Source organism: Onychostruthus taczanowskii, unplaced genomic scaffold (genome assembly GCF_017590055.1).
Source record: "Onychostruthus taczanowskii isolate IOZ18803 unplaced genomic scaffold, ASM1759005v1 scaffold24, whole genome shotgun sequence".
In the NCBI taxonomy this organism is placed as follows: domain Eukaryota; kingdom Metazoa; phylum Chordata; class Aves; order Passeriformes; family Passeridae; genus Onychostruthus; species Onychostruthus taczanowskii.
The window spans coordinates 6152568-6172271 of record NW_024499684.1 but is presented as its reverse complement, the minus strand read 5'-3'; the positions used below and the strand labels follow the sequence as shown (position 1 = coordinate 6172271).

The following is a 19704-nucleotide window of genomic DNA, read 5'->3' as shown; positions in this document are numbered from 1 at the left end:
ATCTTATTGTTTTTATTGTGGGTAGTGTTGACAAGTCACATGCCCCATTGTTCTGGGTGAACAAACAGGGCTTTGAGGCTGCGAGCTGGGACGTGCGCACAGGCGCCTTTGTCCTGCGTGGAACTGCGACTTCGGAGTCGAGCCATGTGTCTCTAAAGAGTTCACATCCACAAACTGCATGATAAAACGCTCTCCTGCTTGATAGCTAAACACCATTTTTGTTTCATGTCTTCTTGTCCAGAACGTAAGAAAATAAACACAGGTGACTTAACGGATTATAAACTCTCTCCTACCTTGTTACCCAGTAAAACCTATGGGTAGCAGGCTTGTGTTCTGGCTCCAGAGTGGATGTGCTTGGGACTGAGAGAATGGAGAATGTGCTTTTGAGAAAGTTAATAAAAGATATTTGCTTGAAAGTCTTCCAGGTGTGTAAGTCCTTTACCTTTTAAGGCTGGTGACACTTGAGACAATAATAGTGAACCTCATCTGTATTGAAGTCACAGTTTTGTGGATCGCCTCTAAATTACTCATGCTGTTTATAAATCCCTGTAATCAGGATACGTGTAGTGTAACTAAGATGGATGCAGTAGAGACTGGCTGCAGGAGCAGACTTGGCACATGTAGGCTGTGGATGTAGTCATCCAGCCGTATCTGGGGGAGAATTCCATTGAAATTGCTGTGAGTTTTGCTTAAGGAAGAGCAGAAAGATTATACTTCCCTGCCTACAGTGATTTTTATTATGTTATTGTTTTAAGTACATCTTAACAATGCCTGTGTAGCTCATTGTCTAGTCCAGTATTTTTGATTTGTAGAATAAATGTGGTTGTGGTTTGGGGTTTGTTTTTTTTTGCTTGTTTTGCTTTGGTGGTTTTTTTTTTTTTAATCAGCATATAGTCTTGATTTTTCCTCTTTAGAAACTGGTGCTTGCAGTGTGTTTTATACCTCTAAAGGACTGCTCACCAAAATGATCTTGAATTGTCAGAGCTCCACAGTAGGTATTACCAAGTTGCTTTCATGTGTAATGGGACGGAAGGTGGTGGAAACTTTCAAGCTGGTAGAAATTCTCGTAGCAATCTTGACTGTGTGTCGACAGTGTCAGCTGTGTGTCCATCTGCTCTCTGGTATTAGAAAACTTCCCCAGTTTGGGTGGCTTGCAGGCAGTCTGTAAAATACTGCTTTAATTTGAATAGATGAATGGCAAACTTTTGGCATCCTGATGTGGGTGTAATACAGCAATGGAATATATTCTGTGGGTTACTGCTCAAGGTTTTCAGACTTGGTTTTTGGTTTTTTTTTTGAGCGTGACTGCAGTTTGTTTACGCAGTCCCTTCATAGGAACTGCTTGATAGAGGGAATTATGGAATTACTTTCTGGTTATAAATTCTCTCCATACATTTCCACAGGCCTGTGTAGCTCTGTGGTGGATTCCCAGAGGCACACCTCCACTCCCCACACCCACAATTTTGCTTTTCTGAATTGACATAATATATGAGTATGCAACAGATAACTGTCTTTATTTTTTGTTTACATCACTGAAGATTTTCTGTCCACATAATGATTAGGACAGAAAGCTGGTGTCAGGATTATCTGTTATTTCTGCCACTGTGTGACCTTCGCAAATGGATTAACAAATTCACCCATGCACCAGTGATTTAATACTTAACAGGAGCTTTTTCAGACCAGTTCAGTGCCCTGAGATCTTCTGGTGAAAGGCTGTGTAGGTAGCTGTGTAAAGTGGCTTTTGTTTAATTTTTCAGTCTCTGCTTACTTACTCAGTTTAAGCAACAACTCCATTTTAATTTATAGGTTTTGTCTGTGTCTTTTAGTTTTCTGTTGGACAGAACGTGGTCCTTCACATTGGAAATATTTTCTAGTAGTGCTAGGACATATTGAAACTAGGCTACTTGGTTCATAAATTTAGGCATGTTTCTGTCCTTAGTAACGTGGAAATGCAACCTTATATGAAGTATTAAGATGGCTGCATTTTTTCTGGACCCTGGCAGAGTTTTGGGAGTGAGGAAAGGCGGAACTTTCTCGGTGGAGCCACTTCAGGAATGGGTTTTGGAGAACAGCTACACAAGCAGCCACTTATCCCAGCGCAGGTGGTGGGAAAGGGGTGGTGGGACCCTTGAGCTGGTGGTGGAGTAGAGGCACAAAGTTTCTGTCCTCTAATGTGGTATATTGAGTCCTCTGCCATGCTGAGACAGATTTATGGGTCCTAAAGACATCATTTCTGGAAGGATGTGTTAAACCCAACAGCTGTTTTGGTGGGGAGAGGGGATTAAAGTCCAGGTAGTTTTGCTGCACCAGTTTACAGCCTGGCTCCACAAACACTGGCGTTGCTACTGTGGAGGCTGAGGCTGAGCCATTGCAGTGGACGTGGCTGGGTAAGGGTGGGCCATGAACTCCTTATCTCAGCTCTGCTATCAGGCAGAATCTCCTCAGAGCACAGTGGGCCAGCTGATAGCTCAGCCACTCTGTGCATACAGGCTGCTGACTGCTTGGGCTCACCCATACATAAAATACACATAAATCTTTGTCATGTGCATGGAATTTCATTTGGGTGACTCTTCCTTTTAGCTTCCTAAATGATCCTTGTTTATAAGTTTAACTATAAACTAATTTACAAGCTTTTATGAAAATCTCTTTTTATGCCCTTTGGTGGGAGCCAGTGGTGTTTTCCTGGTCTAAGGATATTGATTTCTGGTGAATGTTTGCCTTGTTGGTATAGGTGTCTCCTGAAGCACATCTTGGTCCTCGCTTTCACAACTGTGCTTGTGACACTGATAAGCAGAGAGGCATTCACTGTTAAATTATCTTATTTTCATCTCCTGAAAAAATGAAATTTTAGGGAGTGTTATAATTCTAGGGAGTCTCTTCACTTTGTGAGTAGTACCCAAAGTTGTATACATTTGGGTTTTGCTGTTATAAATTGTGCTTCTTTATGGTGCCTTTTCTTATTTTCACCATATCTACCTTGAGAGGTATCTCTGGTTAATTTGAAAAGAAAGTCCTGCTAGCACTTAAATACCTTGAACTTTGCAAAGATGTATTTACACACACTGGCAGCATGGGTTGAAGTTAAAAGTGGGAATTTACAGTACGCTCACATTTTTTTTGGAATGACTCCAGGAAGAAAGTGTCTCATTCCTGTTTAGAGTAATATATATCTATATATCAGCTGATATAGCTGTTGGTGTAGTCAAGCCCTAATTGTTTAAAAAAATATCACTTAAGTGTGATTCTTTGGTATATTTAGAAGAGCTGAGTGAAGTCCTTTCTTGGTTGAACCATTTTCTTGTGATCTCAGGCAGTTTGCATGTTCTTCCTAAGAAATATATTATCGCTCCATTGAAGTCAATTCAGGTTCTCTGGAAGTAATCCAACCTTCAGGAAAGAAAAATATTAGTGTGCATGTTGAGGGAAAGGGTTTCCCTTTATTTCGGAATTTGCTTGTCATGTGTAGCAAATAAGCCATTTTCAGACACATTAAGGCTCTGTGAAACTAATTTTCAGCGCTGACAGTTTTCTAGTCCTGGGTTAAGCAGAAAGATTTAAATGTAATGTTTCCTTTTTTTTTTTTTTTTTTGTTTTAAATAGGAAGGGATATGTATATTTGCTCAGTTATAATTTGAGTGCCCTGAGTGTTTCAGGGCAACAGAAAAATGAACCATTTGAAATGCTGAGGACGACAGGGTTTTTTGAGCCAGTCATTTGTTTCAGTGTCTGAAATGTGTTGTTGCCAGTTTAAATGTTGAACTTTATGGAAGTAGCCTTTGCTTGGAAGCCTTAAATATTTGCAATGTGTTGTTTATTTGGTTTATGAAGTTTTGTGCCATTTGAAGGCTGGTTTTTGTTTTAGCAATGGGTTTTGGCAGAGCACATTCTAGCATATGTAGTCAGTCATAAACAAACTAGAGACCACTAACGCTTTCATCCTGTGGCTGTAGGAAAGCATGTAAGGTTAAATTAAAACTGTCTGACTGTGCTTCTTGGACCTGTGCTCCACTGAGATCTTCAGGATGCTCATGATAAAATTCTGTGCCTTCTGTCACTAAAGCAGTGACTCTCTTTTGGTTTTTTCACCTTTAATCTTTTAATCAAGGAGGGGTTTTCAGGTTTCCAGGCTTGGTTTGTAACTGAAGACCAGGGCTGTACGCACAGAGCTGTCCGAGTTGGGCGCTGGTTCTCCAGAGCGTGTGGAGCTCCAGTGGTTTCTGCAGGATTTGATGTGCTTCCCAGGGGAGGGCAGGGATTTGGCAGGAGCCTGCCCTTCGGTAGCTGTGTGCTCTTGGAAGTTACGCAAGCTGGGTCATTTAACCGGATTGTGAAGTCTGCAGAGGGCTGTGCAAGGGCGGAGGTGAGGTGCAGCGGAGAGGAGCCCCAGGATCAAGGGCTCTCCTCCCAAGGCTGCCGAGGGCGGGTGTGGAGTGCCCGGGCCAGGCTGTCACCCCAAGGGCAGGACACAGCAAGGACACTCGGGGTGGCCTCTGGACAGAAGAGCTTGGAGTCTTCCCCTCAACACAGGGGTTAACCTTCTCCAGGAACCTGCCACCCTCCCTGGGACCTGCCTTTCGTTCTCTCCTCCAAACCCATGGCATTCTTCCTACACCTGTTCAAAGCACTTCTTCAGTGTTGCTTCTGAACCAAATGCTGTCTTTGCCTCCCTGTCATTGCAATCATAGAGCTACAGTTTAGAAATAATTATATTTTTTAATATTTGCACATATTTCAGTCTATTTTCCTAAATGTTTTATTTAGGCTTTTAACACCTAATGACTTAAAGCCTCAGCTGGTTTTGTTTGGAGCTATTTGTTCCTTAGGCAGAAATCAGACCTAAAATGTTTTTTCTATAGAAAAGTTTGTGAAGAAAAAGCTCTCTGGTAGCATTTCTGAGTTGTTGAGATTAGCTCTGAATTTCCAGATAATGTAATTTTCTTTTTTAAAAGAGGTCCCCTCCCCCCTCCCCGGCAAGCCCTAAAGTATTCTTTGTGTGAATGTACTATATGATCTCTAATTATATGATCACATACCATTCCACAAATAGTGCAATACAATAGCATAGAATTATTTCTAGGATCTGGTGGAGGTCTATTCACTAGACTACCTTAAACCCTGAGCTTGCAAGTTGTTTTGTGTAAATTGACTCCTTCGCCTCCCAGAAGCCCTGTTTACTGTAGCTCTGCCTTAAGCCCAGGTTCAAAGCTTGTTATGGAATCAGGGTTTGGGATGTCAGCCTTGAAAGTTGCCATTTAACTGCTCTCATACAGCACATGCATATTAAGTAGGATAGCAGAATAACAGTGAAATTGCTCACCTAGGTCTGCAGATGAATTACCATAATTAACTGCTTCTTCCCATGAATTGCACCTAACGAAGGCTGTGCTGTTGGCTGGAAATAAATTGCATAATGCATTGCTGTTGACTAAATTATTTACATACCTCAGAGAGGAGATGGTATAAAAAGGCTGCAGAACAAGTGCCCGGACCATTATGAAAAAGAAATAGGGGGAGGGAATCACAGCTAGAATGTGGTGTAGCCTGCCTTCTCCTGGGTCACCCAGGAGCTCTGTGTCCTGTTTGCAACACAGTGTGTGCCTCCATGGTTACATATTTATCACATTGCATTGCATAATGTATGTGTGGAGAAAGCAGAGTTAGATCTGTGCACACAGCCTTGGGCCTGCTCTTAAAAAGAGTGTGGCTGTGTAGTTATAAATTGCTAAAAATGACTTTTTTTTTTTTTTTCTCCCCCTGTGTAACTGGTCCCAAAATATCTGAAGTGAAAAGCAGAATGTGGCTTAAAAAATCAATTATAAACCAAACTGGACAATTTTTAAATGATTGCTGTTCTGTGTTTACCTGTGAAGTGTCCTTTGTGTGCCTGTTGTGAGGTGGTTGAGGATTAAGCTATATCCATTATGTGTTTTTTTTAACTTCTTATTTAGCCAAGAATTGTCTTCAAAGAGCTGTATTTGGATCAGTTATCCTTTTGTTGTCTTGTGGAATGCTGTGCAGCTCTATTTATTACAACTTACTAAAAAAGATGGCTCTACTGCGTAGAAATTACATACACTAATTTACCAAAGGAGTCAGACAATAAATATATGTGTGAGCTGCTCCATGCACACACAGTGGTAACACCAAAGTAACTGCAGCAATTGAACATGGGCTCCATCAGAGGTGGTGTTCTGTGTTAGAATTTTCCAAAATAAGGCTTGTCACAGCTTCTGTTTTCCATAGGCAAAAACCAACTGGCATCTGGAATTATAGATCTTGATTCCTAATTTTCGGGGGGTTTGCTTTGGTCTGGGACTTTGTTTTGGGCCCAATTTTGACAAAATCCTTGACAAAACTTGGAAATGCTTAGTTTTTTTCCCCCTGTGCATGGGGTTGTCCATCTCTCTGCCTCCATCACAGAGGTGGCTTAGGATGGACAAAGGAAGCTGCGAGTGGGGTCATGGCCCTCACAGAAACTCAGTTGTTTATGTGATCACTTCTGGTTATGGTCCTAGTGGAAATGTGGTTGCAGTGGGGAAAAAGCTTTGTAAAAACAACTCTGCTGAGGAAACTGGATCACAAATAATTTTTTATAAGTAGGCCAAAACATTGCGTGATAAGGTTTGTATTGAGTAGGCTCCCTTTTCTTGCCAAATTAGCCGGAATAGGTCAGCTTTTGTGATAACAGCAACAAGAAATACTAGTCAGTTGTTTTTTGGGTTTGTTTTTTTTTTTTTTACCTATTAAAAATTTTTCTTGAAAAGCTTTATTTCCTGTTTGAGAACATGTGCTTGAAGTTTGGCAAAGATATGATCTTTGTGTCGACAGGGGATATTTTTGGCTTGGTTTTGTTTTGGATTTGTTTTGTTGGTTTGGGGTTTTTTTATTGTTGGTAGGGCTATTGTGTAAAACATAAATCTGACATAGGTAGCCTTAGTTTTTGCATTTCTAATAGACTGTTCAGGCTGGTGAACCACTTACTGTGGAGAAGGTGTTTTGTATTAAAAAGCGATAAATGACAAAAACCCATTAATTGGTTTGCAGGCAAAAGTGTAAAAATAGCAGAACAGGCTTGGAAATAAAATACATCAATGCTACCTAACATTTGTGACATAGCTAACAAATTATGACAAAACATTTTTAACAAACACTTTTCTCCAAAATTGCAAATGCCTTCAAACACTTCACACACGGTTCCTGCCCTGTACACTTCCTAATGATGAGTGATTAACACTGCTGCAAATACATCCTGTCCAAAAAAATGCCACAGAGGAAAATTTGTTCTGTGTGTATAGGTTTTGAGTTTTTTTAATATTGTGTTTCCTATTTATATTTTTAGAGAATGATCCAAATTTAATTTATGGGAAAAAAAGGGGAGATTTCCATAGAAAGGTTTTGAGATTTGCAGTGAACAGAAAGGGAATCTGCTCATGGTTGTTACAGTCCTTCAGACACACAGTGAATCTTGAAATCACTGCTGAAGGATGGAGTCTTTTCTGCTGTTCTTCTGTTGTTGTTTGTCACTGAACTTCTGAGCTGTTATTTAGGAGACAGGGATGATCATAAAGGACAGCAAAGACCTTGGAAACACCCTGCCAGAATTTGATATCTGAACTGGGGTGTTGTAAAGGCATATTTCCTTTTAGAGGACTGGAAGAGAAGACCAGGGCCATAAGAATGTAGAGGAAGGGGAGAAGTAGCATTAATTCTGTTTCTTGCTCTTCCCTTTAGAACACAGATTCCATGAATGCCTGAGTTCAGTGCTCTGCCTTAACGTAGTGGGAACTTCACCAGCTTCCTTGATCTGTCTGTTAACAATCAACTGATTTAGGGTCACGAGTGTTTTACAGGACATGGCCACCTGATGTGGCACTGCCTATGGGACATCAGTGTTCTGGGGTTTCATTGTGCCTTGTTGTGTGCAGGTTGAACTTCAGTGAAAAAATTGTGCAGTAGGGAAGGGATAGAAAGAGGGGAAAGTGTGCATGGAATTACTGATCTTATGTTGTCTGGGAGGAGAAATGGTAATTTCAGAATGTGGAATAACTGTCTCCAAATTTGTTTGGTTTTTTGGTGGGTTGGATGAAGATTTCTGTGTGTTCCAGAAAAATTTTAAGAGAAAGGTCACAAAGACTGAAATGAAGAAGTTTTATGCAAAGCCTTGGGGCAGTGACAACCTGCTAGAGGCATGAGTAGAGGGGGCAAGACTTTACATTCATTGTATAACTGTAGGTAGGGAACAATTGTGAACTTGCAGGTGAGAAAATACTGTACTTTGGATCAGGCTTTCCAAGTCCCAGTTGAGCAAGGATGGTATTTGTCTTGGCTAACATCTGTTCCTTTCTGAAATAAGTGGCTTTAAAGGAAGGCATGAAACTTTAATATGATTTCTGGTTAGCTCAATCTATCTCTTTCTTCGTATTTTCAAAACACACTTTATTTTATTAGATTCAAGAATACAGGTTACCTCTACAAGCTGCTGGCTCCTTACATAAATAATCATATGATAAATGCAATTAGATTGAAGTCCAGCAATATTGAAATCACTTCCATAGGAAGCTGGCTGACTGCCCAGACATCTGACGTCATTTAGGAACCACACTCTTGGTCCTGCACAAACGTCTTTGGCACAGCCCTGTGAAAGTCACTGTGGTTGGGAATCTGGGTGGAAATAAGCTCTGAAAGGCTGAGTGTTTATGCCTGATGCCTTCCCAGGCATCTCCCTTCCCTTGGACGCCTTCCTGCACACCTCTGAGGAGCCCTGCTCTCCACAGGCACAGGGAGGAGAATGCCAATCCTTAACCATTAAGAATTCTTTCATGTACAGTAACAAGTTTCCAGTCAGCCTTCCAAACCCTTGTTATGTGCTGTAATAATGTGGGAGAAGGACTTCGTTGTGGCCGACGTAATTCTTGGTAAACAGAGACGAAGAATGATGTCTCATGAAAAAATGTAGTGTGGCAATAGGAAAATCATGTTTATTACCAGTTCTAGAGTTGTATAAATAGAGATGTGAGACATCTGCTGAGCATTGCTTTAGTAGAAACACTGAAATCACGGTTTTTCAAGTTAATAAATCTCAGAGCTAGGAAGAGGAGCAGTGGAGTGAGGGCTAAGAGCAAGGCAAATAAAATGAGCAGGGGCAGTGGGATGATGGGAGGCTTTTTCAAATGTATTTTCCCAAGGAGGTAGCTGTATAACAATGTTCAGTGGTTTAGGATTTGTGTCTCCTAATGGTTGTTGAAAAGCAGGAGAGACTAGACATGTCTAGGAAAAGCTTTGCATCAGGCTATTAATTACACTTTTATTGTGGTGGTGAGTGTGTATTGGGATGGTGGAAGTGAGAGCTGCATCTGCAGAGCAAGTGTCATCCCAGCAGTGGGGGGCTCCCTCTGTTGTTAGGACAGTTTTGGGGGATTCCCAAATTTTAGGTTTTTGTCTCCTTCTCACTTGCAGGATTTGGCCTTGAAAGATCACTAATGCTTATGATAAAGGGGGACTTGGGGTGTCCTTGGTGGCCTTTTTTTGATTGGTTATTTATTTAAAAACAGTCAATGTGTCTCAATAAAATTCTGAAAAAATGAAAAAAAACCCCTACTTTCTGTGCAGTGTACTTGTAAGCTGCTAAGGAGCAGAATCATAGTTTAGATTTAAATCCAAAATTAAACGAGTAATTTGTTAAACATGAGCAAACAAAATCACAGTATACTGAAGAATGTTTTGAATCTATTTCCACAGGACATGTAGACAAGAATCTCTCAAAATTGGTCACTAGTGGCCTAAATGAGGTAATTGTGTCTGCTGTGTGACAAGTGTGTGTTCTTGCAGGATCACTGGTTTTACCTACTGGAGCAAGAATGAAATAGCAGGTGCAAGTGCCACAATATGTAGTTCTACAAATATATGCCAGTATTTCTCTTCATTACAACAAAGTTGGTTGAAATAAGGAGAAACTTAGAAATTGCATCAGGTGTATTTCAGACTGGTTTAATAGAATACTTATGTTTCATTTGTTGTTGGTTTGGGGTTTTTTTAATACTCTAAGGTAGACTGCTGGATGTTTTTCTGCAGCATTTATGTACTGAAATTTGCAAGTTACTCAGTTGGCCAACTCTTATCTCTCACGAATATGCATTCAGAGTTTTTTTGTTTGTTTAACAAAAAACCCATAAAAGATGTGCTGTTTTCCACCCAAACACCTCCTTATTGCCTGAGCAAAATTGGTTTTGATGGTAGTAATGTTACTTGTACCCCTCTCTCTCTCCAGTGTTGGCTTTCCTCAATAAAAACCCATTCTTCACCCATTTCCAATTTAGCAAACAGTTCCCCAAACCCATTCAACTTTATCCAAGTCTGAGGCCACACTGGATTCTCTGTGGTGTGGAGTGTCCGCTAATTTCTATGTCTGACCCTAGTGTTAGTATGATGATTTTCTCTAAGGTTATTGTTAGAAATTTTGTAACAAAAATCAACTGTGAACAGCTCAGGAGGAGCAGGGTAATATCTTTTTTTTTTTTTTTTTTTTTTTTTTTTTTTTTTTTTTTTTAAATACATTTGTGTAAGCTGTGTTTCAAGGTGGAAAATTTGTAAGATTCTGAATATTGTCCAAACAGACTTCAAAACTTGGTGTCTTTCTGACTGCAGGCTGGATGTCTGCTCTCGTGTGCTGTGGACATTTGTTTTGTGTGTGTAAATGAAATGGTTGCATTCTGTTTAATTTGAATGGTGGAAATTACTGTAGTAATTCCAGTATTATTTAGTGAACCAGTATGATTGCTGGAATGGGGTGGCATGGGAAGATTGAGGGACTTCATTATTTATGGGGCAATTTTTATTTTGTGTTCATTATATTGGCTTGAAATTAATTCACTGTGAGGTTCCTGTAAAATTGCTTTGTGTGAAATAGTATTTATTTTTACCTTTTAATAAAACACCCTGACTTCTGTGAAATGCATGAAAATAATTGAAATAAATTATATGCAAATAATTATTTAAATAGTACGGCAATATAATGTGTGGTGCAATTAAAATTCCTGGTCTCCCATCAGTCTTGCTAAGTGAAGTCCTCATAATGGTGTTTTTCAGAGGCAGTTTTTCCATGTGAAATTCAGCAGCAGCTTGGGTCAACCAGAGCATCCCTTTGTATTAGAAACATGACCAGGATTATCTTTCTAGGGATGCCACAGTGAGGATTTTAGGAACACCTAGACAGAGCTGTTCTCATTGCTGTCTGGATTTAAGGCCTCAGAGGGTTTAAATCTCTAACCCTGCTGGGGTCAGAAGAGCAAACTCTTACTGGGATTTTGATACACACAGGAGTAAGGAAAGCTCCTTAGGACCCTGGTTGCAGGGAAGAAATTAAGCTTTAACCAGCTCTGTCCCTTTGTTGGGTGTCTCCCGGTCTAGTTTCCTCACATTGCTGTGTTTTCTGAAGCTCGAAATAATGCCGTGTTCTCAAGCGATATTAATCATCTTGCATGCATTGAAGTGTGGATCTGACTGTGACTCAGAACAATTTAAAATCAGGCTTCATGTCTTATGAAAATAAATGGCTCCCAGAGGAGAAAGGACTTCTGTTTTCATTTATTGCTCATGATGCTTGAGCTGTGCCTCGGTTTGAGACGTCCCATCTTGCGCTGACTTCCTCCGTGTCCCAGTTCATGCTGACAATGCCATTGGCTTTGATCCCAGCCTTTACTGGGAGAAAATCTTGTCATGCTTTGGGTGGCTTGTGGACAGATCTGATAAGAGAAGGTTTCTGAAGTTTCGTCAGCAGGTCAGGCAGGGATTGACAGCAATACTACTGGAGTGTGTTTTAAGCATGGGGAGGGAAAGGTAACACTGAAGGGAAAACAGCTCTTGGGAAGAATTGAATTGGCTTTGGGAACAGCCCTGCAGCAAGGAGCTACTGAGGTAAAGGGTGTGCAGATTGATCATTTGGGGGTTGTTGCTGGAGGGTATGTGAAACATTTTGCTATCATTAAAATAACTTAAATACGAGTGTTTTTTAACTGGTACCTTATCTTTACACCACAATTGAAGGAAGTTACTTTTTGTCCTTTTGGATTGCATTGGGTGTGTCAGTTTCAGGGGTTTTTAGCCAGTTTCAGAGGGTTTTTTTTTACTTGGAATGAATGGTCAAGGTTGGTTACTTAAGTAACAGGTTTCAAAGTGGGAAGGGAAAGTGAAATTTTCAGCACTGTGTTTGCTCACAGTGAACTCAGCTGAGCAGAACATTTAATGGTTTCATTGAAAACTGTTGAGAGCTACGGGAATACTTGCCCAAATTAATTCACCACATTAATTTCTAGAAGACACTGGGTAGTGTGGGTATACAAGCTACACTGTAGTTCCACCTTTGGGCATGGACTAGTGGACTTTTTCTTAAAGCATGATCTTCCCCATCAGAGGCAGCATGTATGATTAGTTGCCCATTTGTCAGAATTTTAGATCATCTAAGAGACAGAGTTGCTTTTGTAGACAAGTCTATTTTTGGAGTATGTTCTGGGAACAGTATGTTGGGGTAGCAATTTTTATTTATGTTTTGGATGCTTTCTCATTGTCCTCATCCTTGTTGAGCTGGACAAAATGGTTACATTTTAAGGCAAAAAATGTAATCTAGTTTGGGAGCTAATGCATTGCATTATTCAACAGCAGCCTCCACCCAGTTAAATGTAGTATTGACAGTTGCAGTACCACGCTTCAATGTATTGAAGATTAAAATATGTGTGTGTATTTGTGGGAGCGCATTTCTGGTGCTTTTTATTTGATACATGTAGTCATCATAGCCCATTTGTCATTTATCTGTCTAGTTTCAGACACGTCACACCTGTGATCCTTCAGAGAACCTGTGACCAGTTACACTTTACTGCAAAGGCAAGAGATTTTTGGTAGTCTTCCCTTAAAAAGTGGGAAACAGGCATGGACATTGGTGCAGGTTTGGTGCCTGCAGTGTGATTTTGTGTTATCCTGTATGCCATGGAGGTTTGGCTTCCTGTTCATTAGATTATTTCTTTATTATTTCACTTATGAAACTTGCTTTTTTATAACACTAGTGAAAGCAAAGATCTCAGGAGGCTGTGCTGAATGTCTGCAGTTATTTGAGAAAAATTCAGAATGAAATTTACCTTCTTTTCTCAGCAAGCAAGAACACAAGAATTAGTACTGATTAAGACCTCCTATGTCATCATCTTGTTAATTATAATTTTTAGTTATGGCTTAGGGGGAGGGGATGTGTCAGTTTACCAAATGAATTAAGAAAAGAGTAGCAGGTGGAGAGGCTCTGAATCTTTGAGCTGTTCAGTCCAGCAAAGTCATGTGTTTGTGTGGAGGGGACTGAATTAGTTCTCCTAGCTTGTGACATCTGTGACATCTTGTGCAGCAGAGTGTGGTTGGACTTGGGGCAGGTGTTGGATTTGTGGTTGGATGTGTTTTTGATCTGTGATGACTTTCTGTTGCATTTCATTGAGCTGTGTGTTCCTGGAAATGATAAGCTCTGTGTGGCAGTGGGAGATACTGGTATTTTTTCATTGTCTTGAGCAACATCAGTAGTAAACTGTACAGTTTCAGAGGGCACGTATCTGAGAACCCCAAATCTCTACATGACAGTTCATGCTTCCAGTAGCAATTGCTTTGTAAGTGGCCAAATGGAAAATGAGAATCCTGTTTGCATTCTCTGTCCTGTTTTCAGTCTGATGGGGAGACTTAGATACTTTAGTTACCTAAATGACATAAAAACCCAAGCAAGACTGGCCTTAGGCCAGAGCTCCATCTTTGTGCTAATGGGTGAGTGTGCTTTTTGTAACTGTGCTTATTACCAGGAAATCAGCAAGGGCACAACTGATACCCTGCCTTTGGAGGAGCAGCAGTGTTTGATCAAACCGGGTGTGTGCCAGATCACAGCTGCTCATTTAAGGATTTTTTTTGTACAAATCCAATCTGGCAACATAATTTTGTACCAGCTCGTCCTTTTGCCTGGCATGGTGGTTTGATGTGGTGTTTCATGTTCAGCCCTTGACCTGGTTTAGCCAAAGTCCTTGGTGTGTTTGCAGAGAGAACGGGTAAAGGTTCACATCTGTAACAAAAACCCAAAACCTTGCAATACAAGCAACAGTATTTGCCATTGTAAGAATTTCAAATTATCACGGTGCAGAGTGTGAGGGGAAATTGTCTCTGCTAGTCAGTACTGGAATAAGATGTATTTCTCCAATATCCTTCTGTAGCTGTTCAGCCTTCAGTCATGAAAGGAAAAAGCATGTTGAAGTTTAACCTGGCAGTTCCACTACGGTGGACCAATCTGCTGCTGTGGATTTGATGTGTTGGTCACAAATGTGCTGGGAGAGATGTATTTTACAGTCACAGCCATGTGCACTAGGTACAGTTCCTTTGTGTTCTAAGCATGCTGTTATTCCAAGCTCCTGTGGATTTATCTGCTCTCCTCTAGAGCCACAACAGCTGAAACGACTTCCATGAAACTCGAGGATAAGTACGAGGGAGTTTGTTTAGTAAAGAAACAAACTCCATGATGATTTCTGGATGTGAACTGCTACCATAGGAGTGTGCAGTTAAGGTAATTTTAAAGAAATGAAAGTTATTTTATGTGAGTGGCAGACTCTCACATCTCCATATGATTTCCTCATTGGTTCCCCTGTTGGCAGTTCACAATCTGTCCTTCAGGCTTGCACTTAATAGGCTCCATTTGCTGCATTTTCTGCTCCTAACTACCACAGGTGCTTATTTGCTCCTCTCTGGCCTGTGGCACTTACAGGTATGCCTCTGGAGTGAGGAAATGAGGAGTCATTAAACTAGAGGAAACACAAAAATAGCTTGCTTCAGGCAGCTTATTTCAACGTTGTTTAGTGTTGTGTTTTTTTTTTTTTTTCCTAAATAGCAGAACAAAGCCACAACAGTACAAATGTTTTATAGGCCTTTTCCTCACTACTGTGACTTGTTTCTTCTTTGTTAATTCTTTTTTTCCTCCCCCTCATGTCATACTATGAAATTTTTGGGCTGTTATCTTACCATAGCTACAGCTTTAACAAAGATGAAAATAGTAACCTGAGTAATACCATATGCCAGGGATGGCAGCGCCACTTCCGCTGGAGCAGTGGATGAAGTTCTCGCTCTTGGGTTTAGCCGTGGGATAGACAGGTGATACACTGACCTCTCCTCCAGGTTTTGGCACTAAATCCAAGCTGGGCTTTCTCCCATGGGCAGGGGTGTTCAGTTGCTCTGCAGGATGTGGTGGGGGGCCGTGGCGTTATCCCATGGCAGCTCGGTTGGGAAGCAGAGTGTGGCCAGGTGAAGAGCAGGCAGAGCCAGGCTCCCTGTGCCTGCTGAGCAGCTCTTGGCAGCACGGCAGCTGCGTTCCCACCTGGTGTGGTTGGCACCCTGGAGTTGAGGAGAATCGGTTCTAAAGGGGGGCCCCACTGCTTGGGGCTGCCAGGGGGAAGAAGGTGTCACCCCTCGGGATAAAAAGCAGGGAGTTACCAGGCATTTGGGGTGGTGGGATTTGAGAACAAAGGAGGCGGCAGCAAAGGCCAGGGAGGAAAAATGGCTGGAAAGTGTCAAGGCAGTAGACAGAGGTGGCAGAGGGTGAGTAGCTGGCAGAGGAGAAGCTTGTTTCAAAGTGACTGGGACCATTTGGTTTATGTTAACACATTCTACTTCACAGTTTGGGAGGAGTGCAAATAAACTAGGTCAGCTCATGCAAGCCTTGTTAAGAGAAACATGAAAAAATGGCTAAGTGTAGTGAGAGAAACTACGGGAAACGTCAAAGATAAAATTGTTTGAATGATTTTATAATTTTAAAAATGATTATTTTTATTGGTTGTGCAGTGTTAACTTAGTGAGGCAGCATGGATTTTATTTTCCCTGCTGCTATAGTTAATCATTATCTTGCTTCTTTTGGAGACTGAAAAGTAACAGTGGTCTAGTGTGGCTGGGGCTCTGGAAATATCTGTGACTCAGTAGGCAGCAGTTCTGTAAACAGATGTGAGACAACTCAGAAAAGGATATAAAATTATTAAACCATAAAGCAGTGAAACCATAGAACCTTTCAGTGTGTTTACCAAAGTTCTTATTGGTTCATGCTCAAAGGAAATAAAATCACTGGTAGAGAATCTCATTAATTTATGTCTCAGTCAGCTTCAAATCTGTACCAAAAATGCATTTCCTGACTGAAAAATATGAATTTATTAGGACACTACTGCTGTGCTGTGAGTATCATGTGGAAGTTGCTCATCTAGTAAATTAACGGAGGCATGTGCATTGAACCTCCTTACACAGCCATTCCCTTTTGCTACCCAAAGCAGGAATTGATGACTTTTTTTTTCTGCTGTTGCAGAATAAGGAATTGGACCAGAGGCAGATTAGGCTCTAACAGCAGTTGTGTTGGAGCTGCTGCTGAAGTGCACAGGAGCCAGGTCTGCAGCTTCTCTGCAGGTTTCTGGTTCGTCACAGCCACCTCGTCATCCTCAGTGAACTTCAGCCCTTGAGAGAAAATCAGATTCATTTTTCACGGCAGTGAGACACGAGGCGTGGAGATGGAATAACGCAGCAGTGGGGGAGGATTTGACATTCCTCAGTGCTCCTCGCTGTCTGTCCCCTCCTGCTGCCATGGTCTGGGTGACATGGAGCACCTCTCTTTTCCTGGCAGCAGAAATTAGTAGTGCTGACAGCTTTCTTTGTACACTGGACTCAGCATCTAATATTCTTGGGGCAGAACAATTCCAGAAGCCTGTCCTGCTGATGAGAAAAAAACCAAAATTATTTATTTTAAAGCCTTTTCTAGAAACTTAGTGAGGTGTCTGCTTGGGGTTACAAGTTGGATCATCCCCACAGTCAGAACTGGCAGTGGAGGAGTTTCATTAGGCAGTCGAGTGGTCTCCAGTTTGAGTGTCAGGAACCCATTAACAGCTGAGGGAGGGGATGGGAGAGATTTGTAAATTGGCGAGCACTGTGGTGAAGGTAATTAGGGAGTGATTGCTGTTGCTCTACTGCAAAGACTAAAGGCATCAAATGGAACTAAAAAGTGATATCCAGAATAAACACAGGTTTTTTTTTTTTTTTTTTTTTCCTAGAATAGTCCTGCAGACTTTTTTGCCTCAGGACATGGTAATGCTAAAAGTTGATGTGAATTCAGAAAGCCATTATATATTCATGGAAGAAAAATTGACCTGGAGCTATTGAACACTCAGTTTTTGAGCTGACATGGAAAGGGAGACTTTTGAAAAGGGATTGAAAGGAGACTTGTGAATTTAGGAACAGCTTTCATAATGAGCACTGTGTGAGAAAGCATGCTGATGCTCATCAGAAAATACATCAAGTGCATCATTAGCCATTTGGAGGGAGCTGGAGTTGCTCTCTGGTACCAAATCAGTGATAAGCAAAGTGCAAAGGCCCTTCTTGGCTAATAAAAGAGAAGCCTGGTAAGTGTGTTATGTTTGAGGCATTAGAAGGTGAAGCTGGTGCAGGAATACAAAGAGACATGGCAAGACAAAAGCCAGTCACCTTTTCAGAAGGATTTTAAGTGTTTCTGAGTGGGGTGAGACTGCCTTTGTCAGGGGCAGCAGAAGCTCAAGTGTGAGATAACAAAAAACTTCAGTTGGGTGGATGGATGGAATAGGCCATGTTTTACTGGTGCTAAGCTGAAAGAATTGCTGAACTTAGATATAACCTGCTTAAACTAGTCTATATAAAGACAGAGGCATGTACACCAGTAAAAAATGTGGGTTTTTAATGAGTGGCATTGTGCATTTTGTATATGTACTTGAGCATTTTGAAGATGTAGAGTCACAGTCTCTAAGGCTTTGGAAACACTTTCAATATAAGAATACCTTTGGTTTTTATTGCCATTTGCTTAAAGTATAAGGAGCCCTGGAATGTACACTGATGTTTCAAGAAGTGAAACAATCTTGCTTTTCGTCATGGTTATTTAAAGAGTAAATGCCCTGATTGTGCAGGCTTAGTTAAGAGGATTCTTTGAAGAGCAGTGGAAATGGAATGGTGGTGTATGTCAGCCTTTCAGCTAATATGCCAACTATATGCTTTAATTAATCCTTTTTTTTTTCTTCCAAAGTGATCATTACATGAGATTGTGGTTACTGTAATGCAAAGACTAAAGGCATCACCTGAAAATAGAGGGTGATGTCCAAAATAAACACAAGTATTTTTTTCATAGAATATTCTTGGAATCTGCCAACTATTGCTCAGATAAATATCATAAAGTCTCTTTTTTTTTAACCTTGGTTTATGAATGTTTATGATTTTTTTTCATATTTTTATGTTAGGAGATTGAGTTTGATTTTAGGAAGAAGTTCTGTACTAAGCAGATACAGGGAAGAATTTTGCAGGTATTTCAAAATTCTAGAAGCACTATAAGCATCACCCTATCAAATTAAATTTTAATCTCAGGATGAGGTTTAAACCTTAATTTTTAAGATAATTCCTTTTAACAACTCTGATTTTTATCTAGGTTTGATTAGAAGCCTTGTGCTCACATCATTAGAATATGTCACCACACAATTAAAATATGTCCCATGTGTGGTGAATGTTACATATCTGAATATTGGCAAGGTGGGATGGGATGAAGGTAGGGCTGCTGTTCAAGCTTGGGAAGACAGTCATGTTAAAGTTTCTTGCCTCTTCCCCCCCACCCCCACCCCAGATGTTCACAGTTAGATCTCCAACCTTCTCTCTGTGCAGCTGCTGTTCTTTTTCCTGGCAGAGGATAACTTGGGGGTAGCATTGGTTACGGTGTGGGTGCACATGTTTAGCTCCCCTGGTGTTTAGGGGAAATGAAGCTGGGCTCTCTATGTCCCCACCATGCTTTGCTTTTCATGTTTCAAAAATGTGCTTCTATATAAAATATTTAAGAGTGTTTGTGCCTATATACATACAGTGTTTATATGAACATGCTTCTTGGATAGAGTTGCCTTGGTTTAGGTTAGAAATAGCAATTATGTGCTAACAAATTGCCTATTACATATGCCCAGTATACAATTTTTCCAGTAAATTTGTAACAGTTTGCTCAGTTCCAAGCCTGTGTGAGTGTGCATTGCCTCTCCAACCTATTCTGGTTTTTGCATGTGGAAATAAATTAATTTGGTTTTGTATGTTAAGTGCTGTATTAATGCAAAGTCAAACAGTCACATATATTTATGGGACTTTGCAATTGCTTGACTTTTGAGATGCTTGATAACGAATTGGAATTAAATACAAACTCAAGGAGCTCCTTTGGCAAATAAGCATTGATGCTCATTGCACTCATCATGTGGCAGTTTTTCATGCACACAGTATTTATTTTAGCAGCATGAACTGTAGAATGTGCCCCTTAAAGTGCCAATTGTGGCTTAATTATAGACGCAGAAATCACAATTTTAAGTTGTTTTGCTGAAGGCTGTGCACTGGCTCTCTCTGAAGACAAAGTGCACATTTTGGGAACAAAAAATCCACAACCAGCAGTACCTGCTGGACATGGATGTGCTGGAATTGTTTTTTCTACCAGGGTTTATTTTACAAAAGAACTGCTGAAACCATGTTATTAAGGTTTCAAAGTCAAATATCCCAAGAGCAGTGAATAGCCAGAATAAACCATTGTAGGACCCAAGATGTCCAAGAGCACACACCACCACTGGCTGGTGCTTGGCCGTGACCCACAGGTTCTTCTCAGCTGTGGGTCCCAGCCTGGATTAGAGAAAGGGC

The 19704-nt window shown here is 40.7% G+C and overlaps 1 protein-coding gene across 2 annotated transcripts in view; it reads left to right on the top strand.

Annotated features, from left to right (window-relative positions):
• Positions 1–19704, top strand: part of TBL1XR1 (TBL1X receptor 1) — a 110759-nt gene that overhangs the window by 9515 nt on the left and 81540 nt on the right. The window lies entirely within an intron of this gene.